This window comes from Rhyacophila brunnea, unplaced genomic scaffold (assembly GCF_057557595.1).
Source record: "Rhyacophila brunnea isolate RB1 unplaced genomic scaffold, BYU_Rbru_1.0 scaffold_121, whole genome shotgun sequence".
Taxonomy (NCBI): domain Eukaryota; kingdom Metazoa; phylum Arthropoda; class Insecta; order Trichoptera; family Rhyacophilidae; genus Rhyacophila; species Rhyacophila brunnea.
The window spans coordinates 78879-97270 of NW_028232776.1; positions in this window are offsets into that span (position 1 = coordinate 78879).

An 18392-nucleotide genomic window follows, 5' to 3' on the forward strand; every position below is an offset into this window, starting at 1 on the left:
ATTCCACGACTTAAATTTTAAATTTTCTAATAGCTTTAAACAGTGATAGTCAAATTACATATATTTAATTCATTTTGCGGAATTTTGGGTTTTTTTATATTTAATTATTTATATTATATCACATCTCTGCGTGGTTTCTTTAACTTAACTTTATTATTAGCTGGCCAAATATCTAAACTGCTTAGAATACAATAAAGGATAGACCACATTCTTTTTCGCCTTCTAATTTAGAATCTTTTCGAGCCTAAATATGTTAAACTATCTTATCAAGAACAAAAAACAAATTGTATATATATAAAGTTACATAATTTGAGTACTTTATTTTTATATGTGATTTCATGTTCCATTATATAAAAAACAAAAACTTATAGTTGCAAACTATATCGTTTCATATCTATAGATATATTTTTCTAACTCAAATTCAACTCGACTTTTTTTACATATTTACGCGTGTAATACAACATTTTTTTAACCAAAAGCTTTAACAATATTTTTATTTTTTTTATATTTTATGAACTTATCTGTAGAAATATTCGAATGCCTTTATTAATTGCGTCATGTAAACTTCTATGTTTTGAGCACATGTTGAATTTCGGTAAGCCTGATTCAAATAAATTCCTTAGTATCTAGTCATAAAATTATAAAATCAGTTGATTATTATATTATATGCAGATATTAAAATGAAATTTATAAATTTTTTCATGATTATGCTTGCGAATGATTTTCAAAATAAGGAAAAGTCATGCGTTAAAATGTTTCAAAAAAAATACCACGTCGAAATTTTATAATATTTTTTGAATGAATAACTATAGAAATATTCAAAAATTTCATAATTTCTGGTTAGTCAAAGCATTATAAATTTTTTACGATGATTTCAAATTTAATACAAGATATATAACTTGGCTTATTGTATTATAAACAAATTATTTTCATAATATTTAAAATTTTAACAAAATACATAATCACCACTTTAATAAACTAAACAATTTAATATAAACTGATAAAGCAGTTATAAAGCTTGTTTTATATATTTTATTTATAGTCAGTACATCGATAAATAGTTTAAGCAATCGAAAGTTAATAATGAAGATAAAAAAAATGACGATCAAATTCAAGAAATAAATCTTTACTGCTTCAACCAGAAAAAAAGAAAATCTGGGCGTTCTTTTTTATATTATGTGATCAGAAAGCCACAGTTTTCGACACACGCATTATTTAAAAAACCGATTTTTTCATGATAGCATGTTCATAATTGTATTTCTAATCGCTAGGCTTGTAAAGTTTTTTGCATAGTAAGCCAATTCTGTTGAAATCTGTAAGAAAAATTGTGTATTTTACAGTAGTTTTAATTTTCGTAACAGAAAGATTTTCCCTTTCTATTTTGTTTATTATGAATTTTATTCAAAATTTAATATATTCGAAATGGTGATATTATTTTACTTTACACAAATTTCCTAAAAAAGCGTAGCATTAAGGTAAACCTATTCGATTCCAAAATATATCACATCTTTCCAAGATCCCGCATTTTATTAAATTACTCATCTACCCTTAAGCATATATATTATAATATTGATAACCCATTATACAATAAAATAAATGTGTAAAACAGTCATAATCTAATCTCAAGATTTCATTTAAAAGGTTCAGATCTTCACATAAGGCTTACAGCTTATATTTTTCTTGTATAAAGTATGAGTAAATATATTATTATCAGAATACATAAATGATAAATACTTATAAATACCATCTGGTCTCAACTATAAATTCTTACAATTTTCAACACTCACGATAAAAATATTTTGACATCCTTTTTTTTATTTGTATTCTGTAAATTGTGTAATGTTATATTTGTGAAATTAAATACATAAATCATATCAGTGTTAAATCTCGTTTTTTATTTTTTCAAAAAAGTTCTATTTTTATTTTTATTTTGGATGAATATAATAATCCTTAATTTTATGCAGGTTGTTAATGGTAAACGCCATTTTATAAAAATTTAATCGAAAATTTTACAGGCCATATTAAAGCTGACATTAAATTTTGTGTTGTTTTGATTGTATAAATTTATGAATATTTTCGTAGATACTTGTTATTATTTTAAAACATATAGTAAATGTTTTTTCTATTCAAGGCTTATTATAAACTTCATGTTTACATTTTCTTATATTATATAAGGCTTTTTTTGTTTTAAACTGGATTAAATATACGAAAACATAACTTTGTTGTCGATTGTGTCCAGAAATAGGATATAAAAACGGACTAAAAAACAAATCCACAAACAAAATTTCAGAGAAAAACACATCTATGCATAATTCATGATCTTTAAGATGCATATGGAATGAAAGTAAGGCGAATTTTTTGAAATGATAATTCAGCAAATCTGTTATATAAAGCTTGTCAAAGTTTTAGGCCTTCAAACGTGTAAAGTACAAAGAAAAATTAACCTTTTAATAAATTAACAGGTGAATTGTGCTTTGATCTATTCTATTGTATTCTACATTTAAATATTTTGAAGTTTAATTTACTGTAAAAAAAATGTTGTGTTGATCGTAAGCATAAATAACGTTCTCTAAAAGTTTAATAAAAATAAATGAAGTTTCAAATCTCATGTTATTACGGGAATAAAGCTCATAGGGTTCTAAAATCATTGATCAGTATGAAAAACAAAAAAATTCTAATCTTTTTTGTCTATAAGCAATTAAAGCCGTTTTTATTGAATTTTATTTGGCTTTATAAGGTGCTAATGGTAATTTACAAAGTAAATTAGAAGATCCTGACAAGAGGATCACAAAATATGGGCGTTAAATGATAATCTGATTAGTCTATTTTCATAGCTATAAATTAAAAAGTTTTTTTCGCAAAGTATTTATAAATAATAAAGAGGAATATATCTAAATCATATCTTCTAGATTATAATTAAATATAAACCTTTGATTTTTTCTATCTGAATTGGCTGAATGGCATAATATACTTTGAAAGAAATTCAAGAGTTATTGCAAAATATGTATTTTTTTATTTTTTACAATAAGTTGTAACTATTTTCTCTGAAAGTACACATCGTCTACATAAATGTAAATATAAATTTCCTTTTTCTTGTGTATAGATACTAGAAATTGAAATTTCAAGATATTCGAATTTCGAGTCTTTTTCTCCGTTAATATAGATCAAATTGGTAATAATATAAAAACAGATTTCAGCATATATTTTTTTATATAATTTTAAGCATGTATATTCGCTTTTCGTATATGACTAAGTATAGAAATTCATTTTTTATAAAATATACCTATTATGTACCATATATTATATATCTATTCTAAAGAATATATTTTTTTTTCTCTTCCAGATTTTGATTTTTACATAGAATCACAAAAAACTTTGTGATTTGATCATAATATTTCTTTGCTGTTATTTCCTGCCTCAACATTTAAATAATGAAGTATATATCTTTTTCTTGGATTTTTCTGTCCATGTCGATCATATCTTCCTTTTTTACTTGTATTAACGTAGTTATTACTCTCTAAACCTCTATTGATTTCTGTATCTGAATTTCTGACTAGTTCTTTATTTCCAAAAAAGTAGTTTTTATTGATGAGTCTTGTCTAGGCTTAATTTAGATATTTATGAAACAGTATTTATAGCTTCTAATTAAAACTTATACGCCAGAAAATATAGTATTGTATTTTACCAGCATTCTTCAATTTTAAATTTCTTAATAAACGTAGATTTGATTTTAACTTCATTAAATGTTACTATTTAAGTAGGTATATTTATATTTTATGTTAGCTTCATTGTATTGTAGTATTTTTAGAACTTAAATGTTCTGAAGCAGTATAAATGCGTTTATATAGAAATAAAGAGTTGTGTCTTAATGTATCTTATTTTTTTGCTAGCGATAGTGTCTTTTATTCATATTTTCCTCAAATATATATATGCAGAGTGGGCAAAATAATATTTAAAATTATTGCTGAAGTTTAAGAAGTGATCTGGTTTCAATATTCTGTATATCATTGATCCACATAGTTACTGTATTTTTATGCAACAATATTAATTAATGAATAGTATTTATATATGCCCACCATAATTTCGCACTTACCAAGCGATTCAAAAATATAATTGTTACTTTAAATATGTAATAGCATAATCTATCTATGTTTGTGCAATATTACACTACATTTTTTTGGTATATCTCAATATGACTACCTGGATCAATTCATTGTGATTAAGTTTTCGAGTCAACGGGTGATTTTTCAAATATCTACCAGATTAAGAACTTTATTTCATCTATTTGCATAATGGATCGTTTTCCTATTTTTTTATTCATAAATAAATTTCTTCTATCAGAGATGAAGATTTATACCGACTAAAATTGAAAGTATACAGACAAAAAATAGGATTTAGGAAGACGCTTTGTATAATAAGCTACATGGGAAGGATATTTTTTGATGAAGGGACATATGAAAGATTGTTTCAAAATATTCATTTGATTGGTACCGACACATACTAGTATGAAAAAAAAATCTCTGAATTTATCATAATATTTACAACTACATATATTATATAAAAAATATATGCGGTTATAAATATTATGTATGTCTATTTATGGGTTATTGCACATTTTTATAGATGATATGAGAATGATAAATATTTAGTTTTGTTAAGATAGAATCGAAATTTAAAATTTAGTTATTGAAAGAGAAAAAAATGCCAAGCAAGAAAGCGTAAGAAAACATTTTTTAATTTTACTAATTATCAATAAATTCTTCAAGGCAATATTGCGTCAAAATATTGTCTAATATCTGGTGTAGTTAAAAATGATAAACTATAAGTGTAAAAATAATTATAGAAGATAAATTTCCTTAATAATGATGTTTATCTTCAAATTGTTCATTGAATCTAATCTCCTGATAAGCCTGTATCACTCGAACACAAAATATTGAATGCGCTTATCATGAATTAAATTGGAGATAAATCATAATATTTATAGTGATATAAGACCATTTTTAATTAAATTATTATCGCTATTGTTTCTAAAAATAGTGACTTTGTGTCAAAAATTCAGAATAGGAAAATATTATTGCGTTTAAATGTCTATATACTTCTTTTATCCTTCCTTATCACATCTAGATCCAAAGGATTATGGATCGTTTAACAGGAAACACTTTCTTTAGAATATAAAATAAAAAGCAATCTCGTTATTTGATATTTCGAGTTTATTAGGAATATTTTTTTATGCTTTTTAAGTGTTTATTGTTTCGCCATAAATTTATGGATCTTCTTTAGATTTGAAATAAAATCCGATCAAATTATATATTATAAGCCAGAATTATATTTGACAAAGCACTTATTCAATTATTTCGATCTTCTAATCTATTAAGCAAGTGAATTGTATTATTGCAAAATTACATTTTATTTTTGCTCTCCTTTGATGCAGAAAAGAATTTTTGTATGATCAAAATTCCAACTTCTATTATACCCACTTACCTCTAATTATAGTCCGAATTCATAGTTATATTTAAGTTTCTTGCTTATCTGGCTTAAAACTATAAAGCTTTTTGTGTTAACAGCAAAATTGATCGCTATTGGATATATTCTCAGTTTAATGCTATAATATTTATTAAAATATGGTATCTAGTCTTGTCTTACATTTTTACCATCCTTTTCATTTTTATCGAGTGATAAATTTTTGTGTGTTATTTTGAAACTTACAAATGAAAGCTCTTAGTATCTTAATTCCTTGATTTATCGAATATTGCATTCGAATACAAAAACCGTCATCTAATCTGTTAATAATATTTACCCCAATTTTTTAAAGATGTCATAAATGTATATACGTTTCTTTTCTTCATTTCTCTTTGAATTATATATCTATCAACAGTTACTCGTATAATTTTTTTAAATATTTCTAGACTGTTGTAAAATAGATGAATTTTTTATAGATTGCAATCCTTATACTTCCACATTATGTGATATCATAAATTTGCTATAGTCTTTTAAGTAACATTCATTAAGTTATTAATCTTCCTAAAACTTATTTTCAAGCAAGGTCTTAAAATATCTGGGTTGGTTTCTTATTTATTTTTGTTTGCCGCGAATATATATAAATTCATCGTTTGTTTGTATATATATATAAATTTATTTTATAGCCCTTTAATCAAAGCGTCCGTTTATACGCGTTTAATTTTATCATAATCTTTGTATTATAGTAGCTTTCTATTCGTCAAGCACATTAATGTGCATCGCACTTGTTTGAATCGTTTAAAGCCGATTTAGTTTTCATGATACATATGTTTAATCTTTGTTTCTAAATATAATTTTTACAATAACTAACCTTTTCATAAGCAAATGTATCTGGTACTCAAAAATGACTTTCTCTTAACATGGACATCTTCAAAATTTAAATCACATAATACTCATGCGTTTATAATAAAATTCGGTTTTTGTTATGTTTTTAAAATGATTTAGAGTCTGTTGTCAATTTCTAAAGGAACCCGTGATTTTTTGTGCATTAATCATCTTATTCTAATGGGTACATTATATTAAATTATTGTATAGTTTAATTATGTTTGAAAAAATGGTGTAAGAAAATGATATCCCATAAACACACCTTATAACATAAAAATAAAGAAACGTCTTTTAAAATTTATTATTCTAATAATTAAAATAATCAATAAATATATAACATTTTCAGTGAATTTTTGCCCCAATGGGCCGTATAAATTCAAAAAAAAATTACATTTTAAATATTACATCTTGTAATTTAAACCTTCTATTATAATATATTTTATCGCTAATAAAATCAAAAAGTTAGGGCATGATATTTTTTTAAAAGAATACCTATGTCCTATTTTTGTCTTTATTTAGCTTAATTGATAATTTAATTGTTTATGACACATCTGCCACAAATTGAAAATCAAAACAGTAATATATGATTCCTTATAATTTTATATAACAATTTTCTTATTTAGTTTATGACTATTTATGAAAATTCTAATTTTTGTGATATAAACACTAAAAAACTTGAATATGCTTTTGATTTATCCAGCTTAGAAAATCCCATGCAATAGATTTAAAATGAGTTTAATGAAAAATATAATACATTTTATTGTAATACACCAAAATCTAAAAATCAAAAGCGAACTTAAGATAAAATATTGTTTGAATAAGCTAATCTTTCTATTTAGAAATAAAATCCATATTAACTTCAAAGGATATTAAATGTTGTCTTGTATTTATAGAAATTAAATTTGGCATTACTAAATGAACATTTACATTGTCATATAATTGGAATATATTTACGAAGTAAAATTAATCTCTAAGGTAATAATTGCTGCCAAAGGCAACATACAAATAATTCCCAGAAGTTTTATTCTTTTCACTTTTGTTTATATATTATTCTTTTTTTATTAATTTTATTATTTATTGGTTAAGTCTCTTTCCATAAATGTGTGCATCTAGACGTGGTCAGTCCATTGGGAATATTGCACAAATCCTTGATGCATCTTTTGACACCTTCCCCGATCTATCTTCATCAACTGCTATTTTTCTCTCAAATGAGATGAGTTCCGTGTCTTGGGGGTGTGAGAGCTTGAATGTATGCTTCTCCTTCGTCCTGGATATTTAAATCCTCAACATAAATTTTGCTTATATAAATAAAATCGCAAATATTGATTTAATATGAATATCTATCAATAAAGAACCAGATAAATATCAAATATTAATTCAAAGTTAAGATGACCTACGGGAAAATTGTGGTGTCTATAAATTCAAATTTTATCTATGATCAGAAGTAAACTTTTGATACATTGAACAATGGGTTAATAGTTATTTAAATTACACATTTTCTTAAAAAAATACTGTTTGAAATTGATTTACAGTATTTTTTCGCTTTTTTATTTATCATGGGTTTATTTAAGCATAACAAGTGATTATTCATTTTATTCATAATAAAATGTATTATATTTTTACTATTTTAAAATTTGAATTTTAGGTTATATTAAAGGAAATAATAATAATTATTGCAAGAACAAAAGCAACACTAACATTTATGGTATTATCAATCAAGAAATAAAAATAGCTTCGGTAAATAAATAAAATTTTAAAAAACTATAGGTTTAATTTTTACTTGTATTTATGGTCTAAAAATATTATTAGATTGTGAAATACAAGCAAAGTAAGCTACTATATATAAGAATAAAGAAATCAACATAGTGTTGCATATTTAATGAGACAAAATTTTTGCTTAATTATATTGATAAATTTTACGAATCAAAATTAAAAAATTATAAGTATCTAAAATCAATGATACAACATTAGAAATATCAAACTAAAAAATGCTTTTTCTAGCAAGAAAGAGTTCAAATTACTGTTTTTTCATTGTTATTATACTAATTATCATTTGTGAATATTCCTATTTTATAGTTTATATTGTATCTATGTTTCTCTATATAACCATCATAAATATTATTATATTTTAAGCAATATATGTTGAACTTGGAACGGTGCGGTAACACAATATCATAAAGATATCCGAAAGAACTCGAAGAAACTAACCAGATTGTGGCACATAATTAAACCTTTTAAGGATTGAAAATAAACCAATGAATTAATAAGTCTTGAACGGAGGAGAGGTATTAGAGAAGCCTTCAGAGGAGAGAAATAACCGAAAGTATAAATACGCTCCAAACACAAAAGATTAATGAAGTTGTGTTTGAGAACAAAAACTAATGTCATACAAATTATTTGCTCTAAAAAAAATAAATTTAAGAATATTTTTACGTAATATGAATATCGTTATGTGCAATCAAAAGATGAAAAAATATCAAAATAAAATACATTCGTATTGCATTTCAACAAATTTAGTTTATACTGATAAAGAACATTTAAAAAAAAGACGTATATTAGTATATTTAATATATATAAATTCATATTTTTGGTACCTAAATACATATTTTTTTTAGGTTTTATTTGTCGAACGGTATGAATTATAGCTATTAAGATTTCTGGAGTGAAATTTTTTTTTATGCATAAAAATTTGCATAAAAACATAAATAATTATGATTTATTCTTTTGGTTTGGTTTTCTCTGCTAACTGTGTAGTTTTTTGTTTTTATATGTCTAAATTATTATTCATGGTGATTTTTACACTTCCATATATGTGTTATACAGTGTTTTTGTCCTGTAGAATCTGTGGATATTTTATCATAAAGTAGGCTGAATCTTATCTTTACAATGATATAAATATATGTTTCATTTTTGAAAAAACATCTAAGCTACAAAGATCTAATAATCTCAAAGTCCATTCTAATTTTTTTTTCATTTAGATATTATTTTATAAAATTTTTAACCTCCATATGGTATCCTTTGTAAACTAATAATACTTTTTATGTAATCAATATCTCCGTTTTTTGACTAAAATCATATAAAGTAATATAATTCCACATCTTCTACTTTCTAAAATTTAAAACGTGGATTTTCTCATTTAATCGTCTTTTAAATTCATTGTTATCATCAAGCTATACGAAATAGAAAAAATCCATAAAATCAAACAAATATACATTAACTTACATAAAAAAATCCTTTAAAATATATATACTGCAAACAAACGATTCTCTGGTTTGCCTTTCTTGAATTTTTATTTTAATTCTTATATATGCGCCTAAAATATATTTTTTTTATTTAGTCATCAATTCAATTGATATATTTTCCCGATCAACATCACAATAATTTGTTTTTTAATATATGATGTAGTTAGAAAAAATTTATTGATTATAGATATAACAATATGAATGTATAATACTTCATTTCATTTATCTTTTCTGCTATGGTTGATATGTTTTTTTTATAAAATAAAAGACGAATCTTAAAATTAGCTCTGAGATAAAGATAGCAATTTGAAAATTAGATGTAAGTTTTTATTTATTTTTAATTATATTTTTCCGCGTTTAAAAAATATTTTAAAATATAAATTGAATTTTTTATAGAGTGAAACATACAATTATCAATTATGATATATTTAATATAATCATAATATTTGAAATATCTTGAAAAGTTTCTAATTCCATGCCTATCCTTGCAAATATAATAAATAACGTATTTTAACATATACTACAAATTTTATCAGTAAATTATAAATTCAAACCAGTATTTAATAGCTTAATATAAATCTAATGTGAATATTTTGATCAATTATTTTTATGAAATCTGTATATTTAATGTAAAAAATAAATCATTATAATAATCATATAAAAATCATAAGTTGCCACTATTATTTTTTAAAATCAAAACCTATACTCTATCACCATAATCACTCATATATACTAGCTGATATTTTTATAAAAACAATAAACTATAATTTCGTCGCACAATATCATTTAGATGTTTATTTAGACTATAAATTATCTATATAGCAAATCTAAAACAAATTGATATTCTTATAATTTAGATATATGCATCGATACTAATGATTTTATTTAATCTTTTCAAAAGCATTCTACATCATCTGATCAATGGCAACAATCAAAAAATTGATTTTTTATTCACTCAAATGAAAACTTTTCATCGAAGTATTATAGATAGTCTTATAAAGATAAAGCTATGATATTTCGATTAATTTAAATGCTTAATTATTCCTAAAGCATATCCGATACTCTTTTATATTTTCTACTATGTTGAAACTGCTAATAGTATAGCGAATATATTATTACGTACCCTAAGATTTTATTATCGAAGAAGCATTAAATTTTATATTTATACATTTTCCTTGTATTAATATCATATATTTTTATAAAACGAAATAAGCCACACAGACAAGATAATTATTTTTCAAGTTTGCGGCCTATGGTCTTATCATTTCTTGCTGATTCGATTCTTGTCCTATTTTTTTAATGTCTATAATCTGACAATACAATAATGTTTTATATTGAATTATACACAAATTTGACCTTAATATTTTTTTAAGAAAATACCACTTATATTTATACATGTTTAATATCTGTTGAAAAATCGATTTTAATTCTAAATAAAAATTATCTGAATAATTTACATAAAATACAACATGGTACGGTATTCCATATAATTTTGGGCGGTATAAATTCAGACTATGCAAATTTTTAAGGCTCAAACTATACAATTAAAATTTTAGATGAAACAATAGGCACGGTCAGGTCATTTAAATCTTATTGATTTTATTTAAATTTATTTTGTTTTATTTCTATAAAGTAAAAATGTTTTATATCAGTAGAGTCATTATTTGATGAATTTTATGAAAGGTTTTTTTATGTATGATTAATATACCAGAATGAATTTAAAGCATATTTTCTTTGGTATAAATCGGCTATATTTTTATAAAATAATTTAATATTTTGTCATAAGGGCATTTTTTTAAGTGATTTTTAAGTATCTCTGTTAAAAAACTTCTAAATAGATTCGATTTATTCTACTCAATAAATTTTTTACTGTAAATACTATAAAGAGTATACTTTTCTGTGATAGATATATAAATCTTCTTGGTTTCAACTTATATAATATATTAATTCAATTTATATTAGTTCTCTTCAATCAAATTTTAATGTTGTGCATTTAAATATTTCCTCTAGTAAAAAAGCATGCCAATAAAGTACCCTCATTACTAAAAAAACTTTAGAAAAGTTCATCTTATACATCTTAAAAGAATTGACACATGAGAATGTCATCAAATCTATTAGAAAATATACGTCAAAATACACATTTTGGTGTTTTCATATCTATTCGAGTGAATCTGTGCGTGTCATAGCTGGAAAAATGTGGCATAGAAGAAAGATTTAAAATACTTTCATAATTTTTTTTTGCTGCTGAATAAAGTTATGAGAGCATATAAATAATAAATTTGTTGCTGATAATATAATATCAAGTAATCTTTGCATAATGAATCAAATATATAAAATTGAAAGTCGGTTTAAATTTATTCTAATAAATCGATGCTCTTAAAAAACGCAAGGAAAGATTCTTTAAAGTATCAAGGAGTTGAAGTGTTTAAGTTTTATATAAAAAAAATCAATAAATTTAATGTGGTGGCATATTATCATTTAATAGTTAAATTATTTAAATAGTATCATGTTCCATTCAATAGACTATACATGTTACAAATATCTACAAATAACAACTATTTTTTTGAATAAATAATGGAACCAGATTTTTTGAGCATAAAAACCAGAATTACATTAAGCACTGGAACAGTTAAGACCCATAAGGAATGTAAAATTCGAATTCGGCTAATAAATATTCAAATAGCCTTAAAACTTCATGTGAACTTTGTCTTAATGTATGAAGGAGAAATCATAATGCAAATTTTATTAGTAGTATTTTCAGTACTAAAGAATCCAAATGAAAAATAATTCGTGGTGGAAAAATATATCGTGGTGGAAAAATAATTTGCGGCACTTAGTTAAAGAATAGCATGAAGAGGCCTTTGATATATAGTCTTTTAAAAAATACCCTCTAAAACGTATATTGTTTTCAGAAAGAGATCAGTTGATGAAGATAGACCAGGTGAAGGTGTCAAAAGTTGGATAGAAGGTTGTGCAATATTCTTCATGTGCTGTCTACATATTGGCAGATGTAACGGAAATCCATAAGGAACTTCATACATAAAAAAAAATGAAAGTGGACTTGAATTAAGATTTTTGAATAGTTTATTTTTTTATATTATATTATAAAAATTAGAATGATCTCATTTGAAATTATTAAAATATAATATATAACTTTTACTATTGAGATGAAAAAAGATTGTAAAAACTTCAAATATACGCTAGAAATACTTCAATTTGTATATTTATAATTCATAGAAAGAAATAATATGCCTAAAATTCAGTTTTACATAACTTGCTAGTAAAAATTAAAAAGGTACATTAATATTTACTTATTCATGTATGTAGGTTTTAAAATTTATATTGATAAATATTTTTTAAATATATTGCGAATTTTTGAGTTTTTCCTCATTATAAAATGATACTGTTTTTTCTGTTACTTTCAACTATTAATACTGAAATAGACTTTTATGAACAATATTCTTATTTTATACAGTATATTTTATGCTCCACCATAAAATATAATTGATTAACGGTTTTCCAAATCAGAACTTTTTCTCTTTCTTTTGTTAATTTTTCTTTTTCAAGACTTATTGATTTGATTATTCATATAATTATAATATTTCTTCGTATCATAATCAGTATGTTTTATGCATTATATTTTTATAAATATTTATTGCAAAGATTGAATAATATATAAACATAATCGACAATAGTTTCGGAAATTAAATAATATAATGTTTATAAACATGATAATTCCGTGTTCGTATCGCATTTAACTTTTTAAAAAAGATCCGATGAAATAAAATAATAGATTATGTATATAAAGGATATATCATGAAAAATTTCAGTAAAAACATATCTTTTTAATATACATGGTTAGTTTATTAGTAAACTTTTATTTAAATAAATTACAAAAATTTAATGTAAATCAATATCTTATATTTAATTCAAAAGCATAAATTTCATGAAAATACGAGCAAATATTTTAGTGACAGTATTGAATACTTTTTCTAGTGGTTTCTTTATTTCGATTATATTACCAGTGGTGCAAATCTTTGTAAATATTATGTAGTAAAAATTAGTGATTCTATATGTGAACTTATTTACATATACCCCTGTGAAATCTTGTGATCATGTTTCTAAGCCACATCCACTATTTTCTAAATTATAAGCAACTAATTTCGCATGTTTTTTAATACTTAATTTTCATATCTGCGTATTCTATACCTTTCACTCATTTGAATTTCTTTTCTCAATTGGTCATACACATCAGGCATTTTTTTTATTATCTCATTAATGTTCGAGTTATCAAACGGGTCAACTTATGCTGGTATTTTTTTATAATTGAAGTGTTAATGAACTAAGTATTGGGATGCATAGTTTATGTTTTTTTGTATGTCTACCCATGAAACACATACTAGTTCACATTATTTATATAACATAATTGTTCTAGGTTATAGATCATAGAAAGAAAGCTTTACTTTAAATTTTATTTTTTAACCTGTATGCTTCAAAATACCACTAAGAAAATATAAAAAATTTACTGTACATATATTATATACCTTTGACTGTTTTTCATAATTTAAATATTACGAACTATTAAATTTTACCTTATAATAATTAAAAAAAACTTGAGCTTTTTAAAATATGCATGTAGAATACAGCCAAGAAGCATCTATATACTTTATATCCTAATTCTTTTTTTTTAAAAAAAAATCGGCTCTGTTTTTTGTTTTTTGTGTAGTTATTCGAGTAGATCACTGTTTTTATATAATATTACACTCTTTATATTGGTATGTATATATCGATATATGTGTGCTTAAGCATATGTGCTATTATAAGTTAGTTTATTGGGGATGTAAATAGTAGGCAAAAGGATTTTTAATTAATTTGTATTGTTTTATTTTCACGTGTATGTTATTATATTAAATGATGTATTATAACCGCTTTCAACCATCACTTTAAAAATTCACGCTTCATATGATTTTTCACTTTTTTAACACATTATATTTTTACGGATAAGAAAATAGATATATTTTCGATAAAAGCGTTCTAATCTAAGAAACCTAAATAAATTTAGTATAATATAAACGAAAGCATTATAAATGATATTCTTAAATATAGAGACAATATTATAATTATTTCTTTATTAAGTAAATTTTGGTTTGAAGCTCTATAACTACTTTTATTTTTTTTATCGTGATTTTACCTCAAAATTCCGATAAATATTGCAAGAAAAAGTAATGAGTCTTCCAATATTACATCATTTTTAGGTTAATATTCATCTGTTATTCTTGCATGGTATTATTAAAGGATATACATATTAAAACCTCTTTATTTTTTTCTATAAAAATGTTATTAAGTTGTCTTTTCGGATTATACACGTTCAAATAAAATGAAAAGATGGTTCAATTAAAAGTAGGTCTTTTTATTATTATTAAATCATCATACAAAGCGTTCGAAATATCGCTGTTTATTTTTTGTAGATTTCAGTCATTTAATACTTTATTATTCATCCAACATATTCGCTATGATATGAATTATATCACTATTAGCTATAACACAAACTTACTAATTTCATTCGTGATATATTGATACCCATTGATACTAATATTATCAACAATAAACTACTATACCTGCATAAATACATAAAATGCATAGCTCGAATTTATCGATGCGAAATTAATTTAAAAATGTTGATTTTAAAACCCCAATAGTCGTAATTAATGTTTAGGAAAAAGAACTCAGCCATATTCATAAGCGTAAACGATAGGATTACGGAACACACTGAAAAATTTATCCATGTGAGAAAAATATTCTAAACTTGATGTGATGATTAGAAGTATCTGCTAATTAAGTTAAAGATACTAATCTAAAGTTCTACTTTAACATCATAAATAAATTGAAATTTAGTAAACCCACAAGTATAAATTAAATAATCACATGAAAAGGCATATAAAACGAGCATCTATAATAAATACTATACATATCTATCAAATTAGACCAATCATATGGATCAAGATATTGAAAAAATTAAATCGGTAAGAGAATTGACATAAAGAAATATAAAAACATAAAAATCTATAAAATAAAAAAACCTTGATAAAAATCAAACATTTAATAAACCAATAAAATAAATTATTAAATAATAAGTTTAATATATTATTTGATTTACATAATATATTTTATAATACATATATTTTTACTCATACCCAATAATTTACAGATTAGGTGGATTTTGTATTATATTTTTTTTGTGTATCAATGACAACACATCCACAAATACAATTGACTTGAAAAAGATGATGTATAAACAAAAAAAACGGCATGCTGTTAAATAAGAAAGTAAAAAAAAACCATAAAAACGCAAAACAGCCGTGAATACATTGTGGTTGCTTTTCAAGACACCTAAAATATGACTGAACATTGAAATAAACCTGCCCTGTTAATCAGATATGGATAAGTATAGATTTGCAGGTAGCATAATTAAACCAGAGGCATGAAGTTGATGGAATCATATCCTCGATCATATTGACTACTATTTGATAAAACATATCTAATTCACGGAGATCAAACTGGTTACAGGAAATTTGAAGAAACTACACGCAGGGGACATCATATCAACAGAACTTAGGAATAGTAATAATTGAACTTTCTAAAAAAAGATACATATGAGTAAAATAAAAAAAGGTAAATTCAACCCAAAATTGTATTTTATAATAAACATCGTAATTAATAAAGACGAACTAAGTTTATAGATTTCGGATGCAAATCTTATGCTCAAAAAATCCAATTCTAGGGTACAAAAAAATGTCTAATAATATCATATTAACACAATTCACCATTAAGATATAATGTGCTGACAACACACACTTCTGATGTATGCTGATAAACTACAATTCTACTTGTGATTTTCAACCATATTGATTTCTTTATAAAATGATGATCTTAACATATAACAAAACACATTATTTTTAATTTGATATGTTTAATTCGACTTTAGTTTTTATTGGATTCGAACTTCATAAATATTAATATTTTATAGATGAACTCTTTCATTATTTTTTGTAAACAAACTAATACTAGCGTGCAGATATAGCTATTAAAGATAATCTTGCTGTAATTAAACGTATTATTTACAGTTTTAAATAAAAAAATTTAATTCATATAGCATACAAAATAGATTCCGTGTAATTCGTTTTGTATACACTGCTTTTTTATTTTTCAAATCATGAAGCTTTTGTTGTAATTCTTAAGAATATGTTTTAATATATTTTTATCCTTTTTATATACTATTTAAATCGTATCATTTATCCATATAAATTATATACACTGAAAATCTTTTAAATTTGCAGCAAATTTTATATAAACTTGCGAACTCTTCGAAATAAAAATATTGTTTCGTAGTCTTTTTCTATCTATCCGCAACTATGTATTTTAGAAATTTATTTCGGCATGAAATCATTGCTTTTACGCAAATATTTATAAAAAATATAAAAGGTCACATAAAATTTCTATATGCATTATGAAGTGTCTGTTTTTGCTAGCAGAGTATCATGATAACCAATAATCTATTATAACAATAACATGAAATATAATGCTGAAAATCAACTAGTAAAGCTTAGAACCATGCATTTATAATTGATACCCATAGTTGTATATTTTTTTATAGATGGGTTAATGTTATTTCTATCAATTTTATACATTTAGATATATTCAGCCCATTAGGAATATTGCACAACCTTTATTACATCTTTTGACACAAACCCTAATAAATCTTATTATACTGCACTTCCTGTCTCAAATTGGATGATTTCAAGTGTCTTGTGTATAAAAAAATTCAAATAGAATTGATTGTATAAAATAAATCTAAAAAAGAGGAATTGTGAAAAAATGACCTTCTAGTGTCTAAGCTTCATTAATATACAAGTGCAAGACAAAAATTATCCCATATATACTAACATGGGACGGTGTAATAACAAGATATCATAAAAAGTATCTAGATGATCTAAATGTCACATATCAGATCGAGGCATATATATAAACATTGAGATTTAGATGAACCCTTATATTAATAATTAAAAGGTCCAGAAATAGGCGACTTATTAAAAAAGACATAGAGAGGAGAAGATTGCAGAAAGTGGGAATACACGGGGCATAGCAAAATCAAGCAAGTTTTGCCTGAGAACAAAAAATTACATTATAAAGATAAATTTAGGATATAATAAAATAGTTATGTATACCCTTTACCCGCCAAAATAATTTGAAGATGCCAACGGTAGTATAAGCACAAATAAGGATCTGAATTTAATAATAATGTACCATATTATAGTACTTTGGTAATTTATACAGAGAAGATGTAGTTTTTGTGACGCTAATAGCATCTTATAAAACAAATCTAGTTCGCCGAAGGCTATATGATAAAAAAGAGAAATCATAACTAAATTCATTGTAATAATCAATCAAAAACCATCTAAATTTTGTTTTTAACGGTATATATTTACCTTAATATGTGTTATAAATCATATTAAATAAGATCTTTTTCGTACAATTATAAGGCAAGGAATCTAATAAAAAACAGGCAAATCAAGTATGTAAAAGTAAATCTGTTGTGTTAAGGCCAGTAAAAATGTAAAAAATACATTTTCGTTAAGGTTCTTAACTTGAAATTTATCTAAATATTGTTTTCATGCAGTTTTACCAATTTTTCTACCGAATATTATTGAAATGTTTTTTAACTTAGTCCATATATTCAATAAAATTTTTTCGGCATGATTTCCTTGCAGTACATTATTTTAGTCTTATATATACACCTATATAATCTCT